Source organism: Martes martes (genome assembly GCF_963455335.1).
Source record: "Martes martes genome assembly, chromosome: 1".
In the NCBI taxonomy this organism is placed as follows: Eukaryota; Metazoa; Chordata; class Mammalia; order Carnivora; family Mustelidae; genus Martes; species Martes martes.
Window position 1 is genome coordinate 167,920,708 of NC_137888.1, and position 16,461 is coordinate 167,937,168.

The following is a 16,461-nucleotide window of genomic DNA, read 5'->3' on the forward strand; positions in this document are numbered from 1 at the left end:
TTTTCTAGGTTGGAACAGTGAGAGATCTGATTTCCCCAAGGCTCATTGCTTTGTGGTGGTAGGGCTTATTAGAAGCTTCATTCAACACCAAGTAATTTTGGGGCACCTGCCTTAGCCAAGAAAGCTGGGTGCTGGGGATGCCCCAGGTAAATAAAAGAATCCTTTCCCTTCAAGAATGTCTTGGTTTAATAAATGTCACTGGGGTTCTCCAGTTGGCAAATCTCTTCTCTTACTTAAACTTCAGGATAATCACAGAATAATTCTAATTATTCCATAATAATTCTAATTATTTTTCTGGGAGAGAGTGGAGATTTGGGATGGTCTAGGGCTCTATCCAAGCTCACACAGCCAGTAAGTGGCAGAGCTAAAATTCGAACTTAGGACTTTTAACTCGAAACTGTGTCCTTTCAACTATTCCACACTACCTCCCTATGAGTCTTAAGGACTGACTGCAGGGAAAAATGTAAGCACTTGAAGGAAGATAGTATTGTTGTCATTGTCATTATCAGTGGGTTTGTCCTAACTGGGATTTTTGACTCTGTATTCATGCTCTTTTCATTGTTCATTCATTTATTCATTCATTCAACAAACACCGAACTGAGAACTGCAGTGAGTCAGGAGGCCCTGAGCTGAGGCTATGACAGACCATGAATGAGACAGAGAAGGTTCCTGTCCTCACACAACTTCTATCCTAGTGGAGGGACACAGACATTAAATAGGTGAACAGATAATTAGATAAGGTAATCGAGGATGGCAGTGAGTGCCTTGGAGGAAGTAACGGAGGAGAGATTCACTGGTTATGTGGTCCATTCACATCAGGTGGTCCAGTAAAGGCCTGACTTGAAGGGATCATGTGAGCTGAGACCTGAAGGAGGAGAATGAGTCAGCTATGAGTAGAGTCGCCATGGAAAGAAATTTCAGAAGGATGGAGTCATGAGAGCAAAGACATTAAGGTGGGTACAGGCTTTCTATGTCTGAGGGTAACGAAGGACAGGGAGAATGCATAAGGTGATCCGAGAAATAGGCAGTGACTAGATCACATTGGACCCTGCTTCGGAGGCTAAATTCTTTCCTGAGAGCATTGGGGAATTATAGATGAGTACTTCCCAGCTGAGACATAATGTGTGCCAAATATGTCATTTAAAAATTTCTAATAGCCACGTTAAAAAAAGTAAAAGGAAACAGGTGAACTATTTATAATACATTTTTGTTATTCAGTGTATCTCAAATGTGGTCATTTCTACCTGTGGTTGATATACACCATTACTGAGATGTTTTACATTCCCCCCCCCTTTTTTTTGTATGTTATCTCTTTGAAATCTGGTGTGTGCTTTACACTTGCAGTACACCTCTGTTGAGATCAACCACATTGCAAATGCTTAGTAGTTACTTGTGGCCAGTGGCTACCATATTAGACAGAGCAGTTATAGAGTTCTAAGCAGAGGGGGATGACAGTACCTGATTTACTATTTAATTCACAGCCAGGACACCCAAAAGGTCTTAATAGATAATTGCCTGGTAACCAACAACCTCTCATCATCAGGTGGAAAGACTGAGGACCTGAGAACCAATAACTACATGTCTGGTCTACTGTTTGAGGCACTGCACTGGAAGGATAAGCTATTTGCCCAAAGTCACAAAGCTAGAAAGAAGCCAAGCAAACCTTGAACCCAGATCTTTTGGCTTCATGTCACGCACTTTGGGAAATCTCCAATAATCATGGCTCCCGATGATGATGCTTTTGTGTTACATTGCAATAAGTGTAGCATGGTTGTTTTAGTATGCAAATATGAGTGATGGCTTCTATTTGGTTATGACTTTTTATTCATGAAAATACTCGACATTTAAGAGTAGGTATATGTGATGGAGGACATAGGGATATGGCGAGGAGAAGGAGTTGAGGGAAATTGGAAGGGGAGGTGAACCATGAGAGACTATGGACTTTGAAAAACAATCTGAGGGTTTTGAAGGGGAGGGGGGTGGGAGGTTGGGGGGGCCAGGTGGTGGGTATTAAGGAGGGCACATATTGCATGGAGCACTGGGTGTGGTGCAAAAACAATGAATACTGTTATGCTGAAAATAAATAATAATAAAAAAAAGATTAAAAATAAATAAATAAATAAACTTTAAAAAAATTAAAAAAAAAGAGTGGGTATATGTCAATAACCCATGAGTCACCTAATATATTTTGATGTATATTGATTGATACAAATAATCCCTGAGCCAAATAGTATATTTTAATGTATATTAATTGACACAAATATGTCCCAAAGTACTTATATGTTTTAATTTGTATCAACTGGGGCCATCATTCATACCATGTATATGTGAATTGTTCACAACTTACATTTTTTGGTTTCTTTCCTGTCATTCTTACAGTAACTTTAATTTTAGAATAACTATCTAATTTTCTCCAGATTTTTGGATGGCTTCCTAGATCACAAAAGGCTTTGCCTATAAGGCGAAAACATCTGGATAAAAACAAAATATGGTTGTTGGACCCAAGCATTCTCCGGCCTTATAGGCTGGCTCTGAGAGGGACTATGAAGGACATAAGGAGAATCTATCCATTGTGAAGGAGCATTGGCTCAGGAGTCCAGAGCCCCATATTTTAATTCTAGCTATGTCAAAATGTTGCAGCTGGCTATCATGTCTAAGGCCACCTACAACACAAATGTATTATTTACTAGGATCAAGTGATCAATTTTTACTGAGTATCAGATATATATCCCACTTGATGGTGCAATGGACCCCATTCCCTTCTTTGCCAGGTGAACAAGAGTATAAAGAGTTGCTCCTTAGTTAGGATCCAAACCCAACTGGGATCACTCATGAGATGCCTGGCTTTACAGTAAGGACTTAGTTTGGACCAGAAGGGAAGACAGGGCTTCTTACCTTTTGGGATTGTTATGTGTTTCCCTCCTGATCCACTCTTTGCTCTCCTCCTCCAGCTCTGTGCCTGGTAGGCTGACACATGGACTCCCTGCTTGTGACACTTCACTGTCTTCCTGGGAGCAGGAGACACTGGTAGGAGAGCGGGGTGAGTATATTTAATCTTTCCTCTTCTTCCCTGTTGGCCTGAATCTTGGAGGTGGTAGTCATACTCTTCTACCTCTAGCTTCAGCTCCTGTGATCCTGGGAACAGCTCTCTCCCATGGCCCCTGGAGGCCTAGGGATGGTCTCTGCTTCTTGCTGTTACTGGCCTTCATTGATAGTGCCTTTATTAAACTTCCCTTGATTACCCCTTCAAGTGTTTCTAGCCAGGACCCTGACCCATACAGAAGCAAAGTGGGTTTTAGAGATGATCTCAGTGTGGTCTTTGCTGGATTTGTGAGATAGAGGGCCCTGTGTGTTTCTCATGTAGTTTTTTCTGCTTTTTGCATGTGAAGTAGTTGAAATGATTTGGGATTTGGCCAATTAATTAGAATAAGAAAACCAATTAGAGGTACTTGGAGAAACAAGACAGAAATTTAGGGACCTTCCCTAGGGTAGGTCTGCTGACGACCATGGATTTCTTCAGACATTGTAAGTGACTTTAGGTATTCAACTCCCCTTGCCTTGGTCTTATTCTGTGTCAAAGTGGGGATCACTGTGAGGAGTGAATATGGGGTTATGTGCCAAGTTTGGCCTAAGCTTGATGGCCCTTCCAAATGTTCTGTTCCCATGCCAGGATTCCAGCTGTCATGAATCTAGTATTGCATCTTTGGGGATGAGGCTTGAATGTGGGACACTGGGGAACTTGAAGCAATTTGCTGAGGTAGACCCTCTTGAATCATTGTAATTTGCTGACCTGTATGTACTTTGCAGCCAAGATGTACGAAAATACATGTGTTCTACATGGCCCACTGGGAGTGAGGTGTTCCTATGGCTCACTAAAGAGAAAATATCTTAAATAGGATAAAGGGGTAATATTGCAGCTCTAAGTTCCTACTGTAAGAATGGTCTTGATCTTTGGGGGAGGGGGTGTGGAAGGGGGTGGGGGAGGGGTGGACTAGCTTGGACAGGTTGAGTGGTGGGTCGACAGTGGCCTATCCAAGGGGATAGGCCAGTTTCAAGGGACATGCTCAGGATAATTTGTACCAAGTGCCACTTCTGATCTACCACCAACACGATTGCCTGGCTCTTTCCAGTGGCAGTTTTATTGCATCCTCCCAGCATCTTCCTGAGGCAAGTGGTTTTATTCTCATTTTACAGAACAGCAGACTGACCCCTAGAGATGTTAAATAATGGTCCCAAGGTCACATAGCTGGTTACGGAGCAGGAATTTGGACCCATATGTGTTAGACAGCAGAGATGGTAGTGATGAGAAGTATAGAGAACCAACTGAAGCCCCAGCAATCATTACCTTGGCATCATGTACCAGGCCACATTGATCACATTTAATTCTTACAGCATAGGATCTGGATCACTATAATAGAAATAAACCTCTGCCCTCCTCACTACACATACACAGACACTTAACACTTGTGGTCTAATTGTAGGTGTCCCTCAACAACCTAATTATGGGGACCATTTAGAATAAAATTCTACTTTGGAATAAAATGGGGGAAAATCAGGCCTGTTCAACTCATTAGGGTTGACTAGCCAGGGATTGAGGGGAGCATTGTAGCACCCCTGTTTCCCAGGAGACTGAAGATAAAAATTAATACAGTTAAAGGCGTCATCATCATCTTCTTTCATTATCACATTTTCCATTCTTTTTGCCATCTTGGCATTTTAATTTTCCAAAGCCTTATGAACTTGCTTTACCTGGTAACATCTCCCTATAGGGTATTGAAATCACAGGAAAGTGGCTTCTGTATATTACCTTCAGGGGCAAAACTGACATATGTGGGTTTTGTTCGGATTCAAAGTCTGAGGTCCTATTTATGAACTTGTATCTCTTGTAGTTTGGAACCAGTTCTGTGGCTTGGGTTCAAGTCTAAAAGTAGAATGCATTGTGAAGGAGGTGATGTCTGGCTTGATCCATTTCCTTTCTGTTACCTGCCTTTGCTCAGTGATTAAATTGCCCGTCTGAGCAGTGCATTCTGATCTACACTCCTGTGTTTTGTTTACTTCATGCTGCTGCCTTCTTACTCCTCTTCTACCCATCAAAATCCACCTGTCCAAAGCACCTCCTCTCAGCACCCTGCCCACCCTCCCTCACTGGGTTTGGCAGCAAACTGTTGACCAAAGAGTGAGGGTTTTGAAGTTAGGCATATCTGAGTTTGAGCCCTGGTTATACTATTTGTTAGCTATGTGGCCATGGGCAAATTAACTTTTCTCTTAGACTATTTTAGCCGTAAGATGCAAATGATCAGCCCTACTTGCAGAGGGTGGCCCCACACTTAAAGAGAGAGCATGTCTGAAGCCCGTGACCCATTACTTGGCACAAAGGAATACCCTGGTTTCCTTCGTCTTAGAAGATTTCTCTCCCTTCCAATGTCGCCCCAATTCTTCCTTGTTTGTCACAAAGAGATTCAGAGTAACAGCTCCCCACCATTCCTTCTCTAGCCTCAGGGAAATGAAACTTGCATGAGACTGTTTCTGCAGACATTGTTTCACTTACATGCTTGTGGCAGATGGTGATTAGGTGCAGGCGGGGGTAAACTTCTCTGATAATTAGTGGGCATCTACCCAAAGCAGACAGAGGGCCAGGACCTCAAAGGTATACCACCCACTGCTGTGGCATCTACCCCCTGCTTAGACACTTTCTGTGTTTAAGAACTCATTCTCACCAGACCGATCTAGCAGTTTGGGACATTTCTCATTATTAGAAGTTTTTGTGTTACTTTGGCTGACATCTGCCTTCCTAGGGCTGTCACCTACCTGTTCTTTCCAGCTTCTGCAATCTATTTAAAGGGCTCTCCCTTTCTCACATGATGACAGTTGATCTAATAGCAAACTGTTGGTCATGTGTTCACAAGGTCTTCTCTCCTCTAGACTTTAGGTACTATTTTATTCTGCCTAAGTTATTCCATTATTCCATTCTGCTTGGTCCGGAGCTGTGTTGCAACTTGTGGAGGGGTGGGAGCATCAGCTTTGAAGGAAGGCACATTTGGTTCCAATCCCTCCATGGGCACCTACTGGGAACCTCAACTTACCTATCCATAAAATGGAGGCAGTAATACCAATATCCTAGTACCCACAGGGAGATTAAACATGCTCATGTATAGAAAGTATGCAGTTTCTTGTCTGGAGTAGAAAAGAGGCAGTAGCTGTGTAATTATTATTTACTAATTTCCAGGCAAGTAGCCACCATGCTTGGTTCTCTTAGAAAATCTTCCTGGTGACCTTTAAGGATTTCATCAGCCTGGAAATGGGAGTTTTTCCCCCCGTCACTTACACAAGGATAATGGCATTAACTGAGTGTTCCATTTATTTTGTTACAGCCACAGGTTTCTTAAGAGGAGGATAGGATAGTCAAAATACTGCTCCACGGTCATTTTAAGTATGTTCATTTGAGGCAGGTTTTAATTTAAAAACAGTTTGGATATTCTGTGGCTAAACATGTACATTCTAAGAGGTCCTTTGGGATTGCAGCAGAATGTTCAGACATTCGTGGGCAGAATTCCAGAACGCTTGAAAGATGAGTGTGTCCTGTGGCCGATGAACAAGGTATGAAGACACCAAATCCTCCTGACAAAGTCCAGCAATGCCTTGTCACTGATCGGCCTTTCTGGAAAGACTAGATGAGCTCACCAAGAAGACAGGGGTGGGTGGGAGATTTCAGGGAAGATTCTTAGTTATCAGAAATTAGGCATTGAAAGATCTGGGGCTTCCTGTTGATTTCCCAAGTTGTTCTCACAGCCCAAGACACATGGTTGGGCCATGATGTCATCTGACATAGATAGACACACTGAGGCCTGAAACTGTCAAGCAGATTCCAGATCATGATGGAGGGTGGGAGGGATGTGTAATTTGAGGGCCATGTGAGTGTGGAATGAGTAATGTTTTCCAATAGGATATTATCACCCATCCTATCATTGATGGGGATGGGAGAAGAACTGAACTCTAAGATATTAAAAAAACAAGTATTATATATCTCCCTGAAGACCCTACTTTTCCAAGTTAAAATCTTGTATTTAGTAGTCTCATCTATTGTCATGCTAGGGTAATATTTTCATATCCAGTCGAACGTAGATGACCAATCTGAATCCCTCGTTCATGCGTTCGTTCCTTCATTCATTGAATCCCTCAGTTGGTCATTCAGTCCTCTGGTCTGTGGTTCTAGCAGTTATTCAGTCTGTCACTTCCTTGGTCCATTTGCTGTTCGGTCTTTCAGTCATTCAACGAATACCTATTGAACGTCTTTTTCTGTACCAAGGGCTCTGCTGGGTGTGAGACATACAGCAGTGAAAAAAAAGATTCACAGAATCTACTCTCCTAGGAAAAACAGGTGTTAAATAAGCAATTACAACAAAAGGCGATGAATGGGAAGCATTATGATAGGAAAAGTACCGGCCCCGAGGCAGAAGAAGTTCAGTTTGGCTGGAGAGCACAGTTTTCTATTACCTAAAACATCAGATCCCAGTGGCTTCACTTCCTGGGGGTCTAAATACAGAACCCCAAACACTCATCCATTAGGAAGAATAAGAGCTAACATCTGTGGAGCTCTTGCCATGTACCAGCCACTGAGCCAAATCCTTTACAAAGACAGTCACACTTAATCTTTCCTGAGTTAGGGATTCCTAAGTATCCCCATTTCACAGACGAGGAAGTTGAGGCTCAAAAAGGATACACAGCTTGTCTGTAGTCACATAGAGTGAAGTGGCAGAGCCAGGAGTTGAACCCTGGTCTGATTCTATAGCTCGCGGTAATAATCGTGAATATTTCCCCCCATGTGTCTAGGAAGTGGAAAACCTGTAACAAAAGACATTGAGAAGTCAGGCCAAAGGGAGCCTTTGGACCTTCCTAGTATACTCCCAAAGAATCAAGAGCTCTGCAGTGAGCCCCACAGCCCATGGGAAAAAGAGCAAGAACTTGGGGTGATCAGGTCAGAGAGCATCATGGGGCACACTATGTTCCTGCATCCCAGAAGGCATGAGAAAGCTTTGCGGGAAGTTATTTCTAACTGTAGAATGAGCTTAGGCAATCCAGCCGAGAAACAAATCAATCTTATGCTCGCACGTACGTTTTAAATGCAGTTAGAATCCTATAAAACCGAATTAGAAAGCCTAATGTCCACATGATGTCTTTATTTAGTGTAAAGTAATCCATTACACACACTCTCTTTCCTTTTCGGTGATTAAAAAAATAAAGTGAGTCAGTCATTTTTGCAAAAATAGTTCTATATTTCAAAAGAAAATAGTTTTCTTAGAGAACATAGCCTTCTCTCTATTTTTTCTCTCTTTCTGGCTCCTCCTCCAGCTCTGTAATAAATATCTCCTGCCCAGATGTTAGATCATGTTGAGATAATTTGGAAATCTTTGTGCTTAATTTAGACATGATTCATGTACGCATTGAGTAGTACCTAAGTTTGGCCGGGGATGAGGATAGTTGCTCGTGGTGATGATTCAGGCTTGCCCGTGAGTGATCCGTCTTCTATCAGTTGAGATATTACTCAGTTGCTGTGATGACTCAGCTTGAGTCTGTGCAAGTGTGAGTGCAGCGGTGAGCTCCCTCAGCAGCTTCCCTGGGTGTCCCCCACATGGCTGGGGATGACTCCGTGCTCACTGGCACTTGCTGAGTTTGTGCCCTGTATTCTCAACGAAGGCGTGAGTGAGTCATGTTTCCATGTGTCTCGCTGTCAGTTCTGGTTGGTGTTCTGCAGTTACCACGGGTCTGCGTGGGCATCATCTCCTTATTCAAAGGAATTCTTTTACCTGATGTCTTCATTATCATCAAAGACTCTGTTTTCTAGACTCGAGAACCACGAGCCTCAGAATCCAGCAAATCTGCCTATATCCCATATTGGTATACGATGGTATTACTTCTTCTTGACACCAACTAGTACTACTACCCTGCTAATGCAGTTCTGCAACTACCATCAGCACCACCATGACCAGCATTTCTCTTCCCACGAAGAAGCAGGATTTTGGAATACTTAAAATGTTACAAACACTGGTTGAATTCTTTATATGCTTTATCTCAATTATTCTGCATACCAGTCACATGTAGTATTTATTTTCTATATCATTTATTTATTTTTTAAAAATTTATTTATTTATTTGAGAGCATGAACAGGAGAGAAAGGACAAGCAGGGGTAAGAGCAGACAGTGAGGGGCAGAGGGAGAGGGAGAAGCAGGTTCCCCGCTGAGCAGGGAGCCCGATGTGGGGCTGGATCCCAGGACCCTAGGATCGTGACCTGAGCCGAAGGCATATGTTTAACCAACTGTGCCACCCAGGCACCCCCACGTATAATATTTAGATCCCAGTTTTACTTAGGAATTAAAGCCAAGGCTTAAATATGCGAAGTAACTCACCTATGGTGTCGCTGTTAGTAAATCGCAGAGGTATTACCTAAACCCCTGATCTGACATGATGCTTCTAACCAAGACATCCTGATCTTTTTCTCCATCTCATATCATCATATCACCTCTGTGCTGTTCATTAGGTAACACTGGCTGCCGGGTACTCACTACACTCAGGTGACCTAGGCTGCAAGAGCAGACGAGTCTTTTGCAGCCTGCAGTACTGCAGTACTACTGAGACTGGGACCATAATCTGCACCATCTATCAAAGTAAATCCCCTGAAGGAAAGCAGAAATCCTGCATTAGCATGGACTCTGGAGGATGACATTCAAGCTCCCAGTCTCCTCTCTCTGGCAGACAATTTTTTTTCTTTCTTTCTTTTTTTTTTTTAAAGGATTTTATTTGTTTATTTGACAGAGAGAGAGATCACAAGTAGGCAGAGAGGCAGGTAGAGAGAGAGGGGGAAGCAGGCTCCCCGCTGAGCAGAGAGCCCAATGCAGGGTTCAATTCCAGGACCCTGAGATCATGACCTGAGCAGAAGGCAGAGGCTTAACCCACTGAGCCACCCAGATGCCCCTGGCAGACGATTTTCTTATCAATTTCTAGGTAAGAGAGAATGCTCTTTGCTACATGACTTCTTTACTCTGCTGTACTATAATTTTGTTTTCTCTAGTGAGGACCTCAGTTCTTTCTAGGAACAGTCTCAGGGTATCTTTAACATTTTGTTCAGACTTTTATCTGTTGGGTTGAACAACTCTAACCTTTGCCCACAAGGACCTGGTGGTATAATTGGAAATTGGCAATTATCCTATTGTTTCTAATTTCATGGGGACTCTAGAGATTGGTGACTCCTGGTGCTGCCTTTAGACTCAGGCAAGAGTGGCTCCTACCCTGTGGATTCCACTCTGGTCCTCGTCCCCTGGCCACCCATCCCTTCCAGGCTAGGCTTAGGCTCCACGGACTGCAGAATTTTCTTCTTGAAGGACTCCAATCCCATTTCTAGAACGGAGTGGAACTCTGCCCTAGGGCCATTCTCCTCCAGGAATGGACTTTGTGACGGTTCACCCCTAGGCCCCAGGAGGTGGTTGCTAATGGGGTGTGGATGGAGTTTGAATATCTGCACTTATTTGGGTAAGACCCCTTAGGATGTGGGGCAGAGCTAAGAGTGGGAAGAGAAGGCGGAGACAGACCAGAAGCCAGAGGGGAGTCCAAAAGCTTGGAACTCAAACCAGGCTTCCAGGTTGTTTTGAAGACCTTTGTCATGGTAAGGGAGAAGAATATATTTTTATTAGGCAGTGTGTTAGCTTGATTTATAACTTTGTATATTTAGACACATATCTCGCGGGCCTCCACTTCGACCCTTTTGCCCTGGCTCCCTCAAGTGTTAGGGATAGTCCTGCTATCAACCACTAGGGCAACCAGCATTCCCAGTGTATCTGAGACTAAGGGGTTTCCTGGGATTCAGGATATAAAGTGCTTGTGGAAAAAGACATGGGAAAACTGGAAGGACATGTGTTGATCACTCTAGACCACCCACTCCCTGTAAAGTAATGACCGTTGTTGATTTATATAACTGTATAGAACTCAGGCTCCTTCTCCCTGGGGCAGAGAGAACTTCTATTTACATGTTCATCATAATAGCGTGCAAAAAATTCCATTTAATGATAGATCTTCTCTCAGAGTCAGGAGATAATTAAAGGTCATTTAACCCCTGGCAGGCATACTGTCTCCAGGGCAGGATGCAGCCATTAGCAGGGGCCTTCGTAAACTTGCCACTAAAATCAACAATGAGCATTCACTGACCACTAGAAGAAGAAACACCATCAAAATTGTTGCTGGAAGTCAAAATTGCTTTGTATACCTTGGACTGTCCTATTTCTTCAAGAACAAGGAGAGACAGGATGTGTTTCCATGTGGCATTAGTGCTATCGATACCCAGTTCCAACTTTCCAACTTGACTACAACCGCCTAAAACAACTCCTTTCTGGGGACCCTCCAGGTGCCTAGGAACTAGGGCTATTTTGAGGTGTTTGGCAACTGGGAAAAGGTGAGGTGGAAGCATATTTAGCCAAATAACTTTGTGGGCCAAATTGAAAGGTAAGTGCAGTTAATTTCTACCCAGGCTTCTGTTTTTACTTTCCCACTATCTTGTTTCCGAAGTTTTTAGGAATTAGACATTCCTTCATTTTTTTCATCCATCCATTCATTCAGCCAGAGAGGCCAAGAGCAGTAGCACCGCATGCAGAAGAAATAGCAGGAGCAAAGGCTCTGTGGCAGGAACATACTTGAAGATCTGAAAGCAGACTGGAGGGGCAGGCTGGAAAAGGAAGAAAGGGGAGTAGAATAGGGCCCAAAAGTGGGGTAGAGGCCAGGTCACATGGGACCTTAGGGGCTACCATACAGACTTCAGATTTTATCAAGTGCAGTGGATTGAAGATCCCCAGAGATAGACGCATTTTCATCCAGGAACTGTCCAAACAAATTTTATAGATGAGATTAAATTCAGAATCTTGAGATGGGGAGATTATCCTGGACCATCCAGGTGGGTCCTAGGTACCATCTCATGTATGCCTATAAAGAGGGAGGCAGTGGAAGAGTAGACAGACAGGAGGACAAGGCAGTATGACCATGGAGGCAGAGGATGGAGCGATGTGGCTGGAAGCTGAAGCCTTGCAGCCTCAGGGCTGAGCTGGAAGAGGCAAAGAACCGATTGTCCTCTAGAACCTCCAGGGATAGTATGGCCCTTCTGATGTGCTGATTTTAACCCAGTGATCCAGATTCTGGACTTCTGGTCTCCAGAGCTGTGAGATAATAAATGTTTGTTGTTTTAAGCCACCATGTTTGTGGTAATTTGTTACAGAAGCCAAAGGAAACGGATAGAGGCAGTTTTCGGTTTTAGGCTGGGATATGACCTGATGAGATTTCCACCATTCAGTGACTGCTTTGAGAGCTGGGTGGAACAGAGATCAGAGGGGATAGAAGTAGGAACAGAGAGACCGGCTGGGAAGTTCTTGGCAGCCACGCAAACGAGACATAATGCCCCCGCCCCCGCCTCCCCCACCCCCAAGGTAGAGAGAAGTAGAACATTGGAGATTTTCTTTGGAGGTAGAATGCTAGGACTTGCTGACAGATTGCTGTCAGGAAAGCAGGTTTTGAAAGGTCATCAACAATTTAGTCTGAATGTAAGTAGGTCTTTTCTTCCAAGGGAACTTGTAATTTTAAAAGGAAGCAGGGGAATAACCCAGCAGTGGGATTGAAGGCTTTGTAATACACCAAATGTGGGGAAAGGGGCTTAGTGGGTTATGGGTTTGTGGAGTTTCCCTGCAGTCCATTCTGTTATGTTGCTTTGCTGACCATCTGCTCTGTTCATAATCTGTCACGAATCCTTTTTTAGAAGTAGATGGACTGCAAATCAACGGATGATATTTTTCATGCTGCCTCAGAGGGGATTTTCTGGGTTGGGGAAGGCACCTCAAAGATGTGGCTTAAATGTCCCATTGATGTCCTTATTGACATTTCAAAGGTTTTCTCTATTGGTTCTCAGACTTCAGCCTGTATCTGATTGGCCCGGGGGAGCCTCTGTGTCAGGCAGATTTGAGAAATGTGGCTTCAGAGATTCTGAACCTAGGTCGTGGCAGAATCTAGGACAGAGCTTCTCAGACTTTAAAGATTCTGACTCGGCTGGCTAGGGTGGAGCCTGAGATTCCGCGTTTCTGATGCGCACCCAGGTGATGCTGTCATGGCCAGTCTCTGGACCACACTTGGGGTAACAAGATCCACAGAGATCATTTTCAGAGCTTTAAGCCCCCATGTGCCAAGGATGAGCCTGACTCTAGTTTGGATGTGATACCACACGTGTCAGAAACAAAGGTAGCCGAGACACACTGCCAAGCCCTTCTGTGCAATGGCCCGGCTGTCATCTTGGTGCAGCAGATTCTTTTCCTCTCGAAATCAGTGACACTCTGCATTGTCTCCTGCTGAGCTCATAAATGCCTCCTTGCCAAACCCAGCAGGGGCCAGCTTCCCAGACTGGGTTACGAGGTTGAGGTTTGCCAGGTTCGCCCCTTCCGGGAATGCCGTGGGCCAGACGGCTTCCTTAACGCAGCACTGTCTTGCTTGGGGCGCTTGAGGGTTGGCACGCCACAATCGTTGTGCTGTTTCCAGCACATAGTCCTGGCCACGTTCTTCCTCCACTTCAAACCCTGCCCTGGCCTTGGTCAAGTTCACTGGCCTGCCTACAAAGTTCCTCCTCCATCTCTAGCTTTTACAATCTACAACCCACCCAGATAGAACCACTATGAATTCTTTGTTTCACAGGCTTGATTTCTCTTCCTCCCAGGCCCGAGTCACAGTTTAACTCAAACCTTCCCCACATTGGTGGTGAAGGATAATACACGGTAAAGAGAAAGAGGAACAGAGTTGTGACATAAAGAGAGGCAGTGCAAACCAGTCGTTAAGCACAGGTTTTAGTATAAATCCCAGCTCAGTCACACCTCAGCTGTGTGATCTTGGACAAGTCTCTGCGCCTCAGTTTTCTCCTCTTTAAAATGGGACAAATAGGGACACCTGGGTGGCTCAGTCAGTTAAGCGTCCGACTCTTGATTTCAGCTCAGGTCGTGATGTCAGGGTCATGAGATCGAGCCCCACATCTGGCTTGCAGTCATTGCACTGAGTCTGCTTGAGATTCTCTCTCCCTTTCCCCTTATCCCTCCCCACCACTCCACCCTGCACTCACATACCCAGGCGCTCACGCTCGCTCTCTCTCTCTCAAATAACTAAATAAATAAATCCTTAAAAAAATAAAATGGTATAAATAAAATCTCACAGGGCTATCAAAAGGCTTAATGAGCTAATGCACTTAAAAGGCTGAATTTTGGGGCACCTGGGTGGCTCAGTGGGTTAAGCCTCTGCCTTCCACTCAGGTCATGATCTCAGGGTCCTGGGATCGAGCCCTGCATTGGGCTCTCTGCTCAGCAGGGAGCCTGCTTCCCCCTCTCTCTCTGCCTGCCTCTCTGCCTACTGTGATCTCTCTCTCTGTGTCAAATAAGTAAATAAAATTTTTTAAAAGGCTGAATTTTGTGACAGGTGGTAATAAGGATGGAGATTGACAATTCAGATTAGCCACTGCTGTTTGTCACACTGTCTTTCTTTCTAACCTTACCATTTTTTCCCCTTCTCCCCTTGTTTTTCCCATCGAGATCTTGGGACCTCCACAGAGGTACAATTCTTGGCATTTCCTCTAGGTGAAATTCCACAGGGGTGGGAAGTATCAATTGTATTTCAGAAACGGTTTTCGGTAATTGACCAATAGGATTGGTTTGGGACTGTCCACTTATCTACATTATCAGCGGCACTTTAAAAGGAAATGAATGGAAATGCTCATTATTCCGGCCATTAGTCCAAACTTGGAGCAAACAGGAATCTCTAGATCCAAACATTTCCCCTCTAAAGCTCTGTTTACCTTAGAGACCGAAGTCAACACAATGAGGTCGAGGTATCAGCAACACAGAAAGGCTTGAAGTCAAGGGCAGCAGAAGGTTTTTATGAAGCTGGTGTCCAAGGCCACAGTGAACACCTTTCTCTCTAGGCTAGCAACAGGGTGGGAGAGCATTTCAGGGTTGCCCCATCAGACGGAGCAATCAGGAGCCGACATTAGATTCCAGATGAGATTATCACTAGAATTATGGGGCAGACTCTGTACAGATAAGGTCCAAGGATGAGCATTTGCTGAGGCCTAGCCATTCCCACTGCCAGCCAGATGAGATCTCATTTGCGCAGGAGTCACTAAGGAAAAGAAGTAGAGGCTTCGACGAGGGTTCATTCACACACATTTATCAACAGATATTTCCCAAGTATGTACCAGCCACTGCTGTAGATGCTGGCGGTGCAATGCAATGACGGAAACACACAGACCTCCTTGCCTGCATGCAACCCACGTGCTACTTAGGGAACAACTTCAAGTCTTACAGAATATGTGCCCTAGTCTGGATTCAGAGATGTAAGGGACCCTAGATCCCTTAAAGATCATCTAATCTATTGGTTCATTATCTTTCTTAGGGTCACATGTTTCTTTGAGAATTCTTATGGAAGCTATGAACCTGGGAACTTCTTACCTCTTCAGTTATGCTGACTTCTGCCTTTCGTTTCTAAGGTTTCTGTCCCGTCTTCCTTCCCTTCCCAGCTTCAACCTTCTGATCTGGTTCTACCAACTGGAGAATGTTCCTCAGCCTTTGCTAAGAGGCTTAGTGTGGATGCTGGGTATGGTTTTTTTTTTTTTTTTTTTTAAGAGGTGGCCAACTTGTTACTTCTCCAGGCAGCCATTCCACCTCAGTAGTAAACAGAGGCAGCTCTACAGACCACGGACTCTACCGACTTCCTTTTCCACCCTGTTCCTTGCCTCTAAACCCAGAGACTGGGATCTGGTGCCAGAATGTGTGGCACCCTATTCACTGGTGTTCTGGTTTTTTCTTGAAAGTGCAGAGAGAAGTGCCTACTTCTCCTACCCTCCTAGGTTTGGGGGCTATTATGGCTTTGGCTACTGTCCTTTTCCCTGAAAGGGAAAGACTCCAGTAAGGTTTCTTCTCGCAGTCTCTCTATAAAGATACTAGCCTAAGACAGGCCTCCTTAATCTCCTCCACCCTCTGTTTACCTTCTTATCTGAAAATATGACTGGATTTGCAGATTAGCCAAAGGAAACAGAGACTTGTTTTTAAGACTGGCGACTTGCTTTTTGAGCCTGCCAGTATTTATAAGGCTTAAATGACTTCTCTGTTCCTTGTGTTGTGTGGGAGGAAAAAGAAAACTCTCACCTACAGCCAGGGGAGAGAACAGTGTCAACAAGGTACCCCCACCTCCCTCTACTGAAAGCCAGTTTTTCTTTTAAACCAAACCCGGGGCCACGTGAAATCCTTCAGGAGGATAGGGCCAGAGACCTGAGTCTGAGAGTTCTTCTGAATGGAAGGTAGGGCAAGCACGTGCCAGCACTCTGAGGAGGTTGCTCCTCCAAAAACTTTGGCTGAAGATTGGGAAGTGACGGGATCTTGTTATCCACCGTGATCTGAGATGCC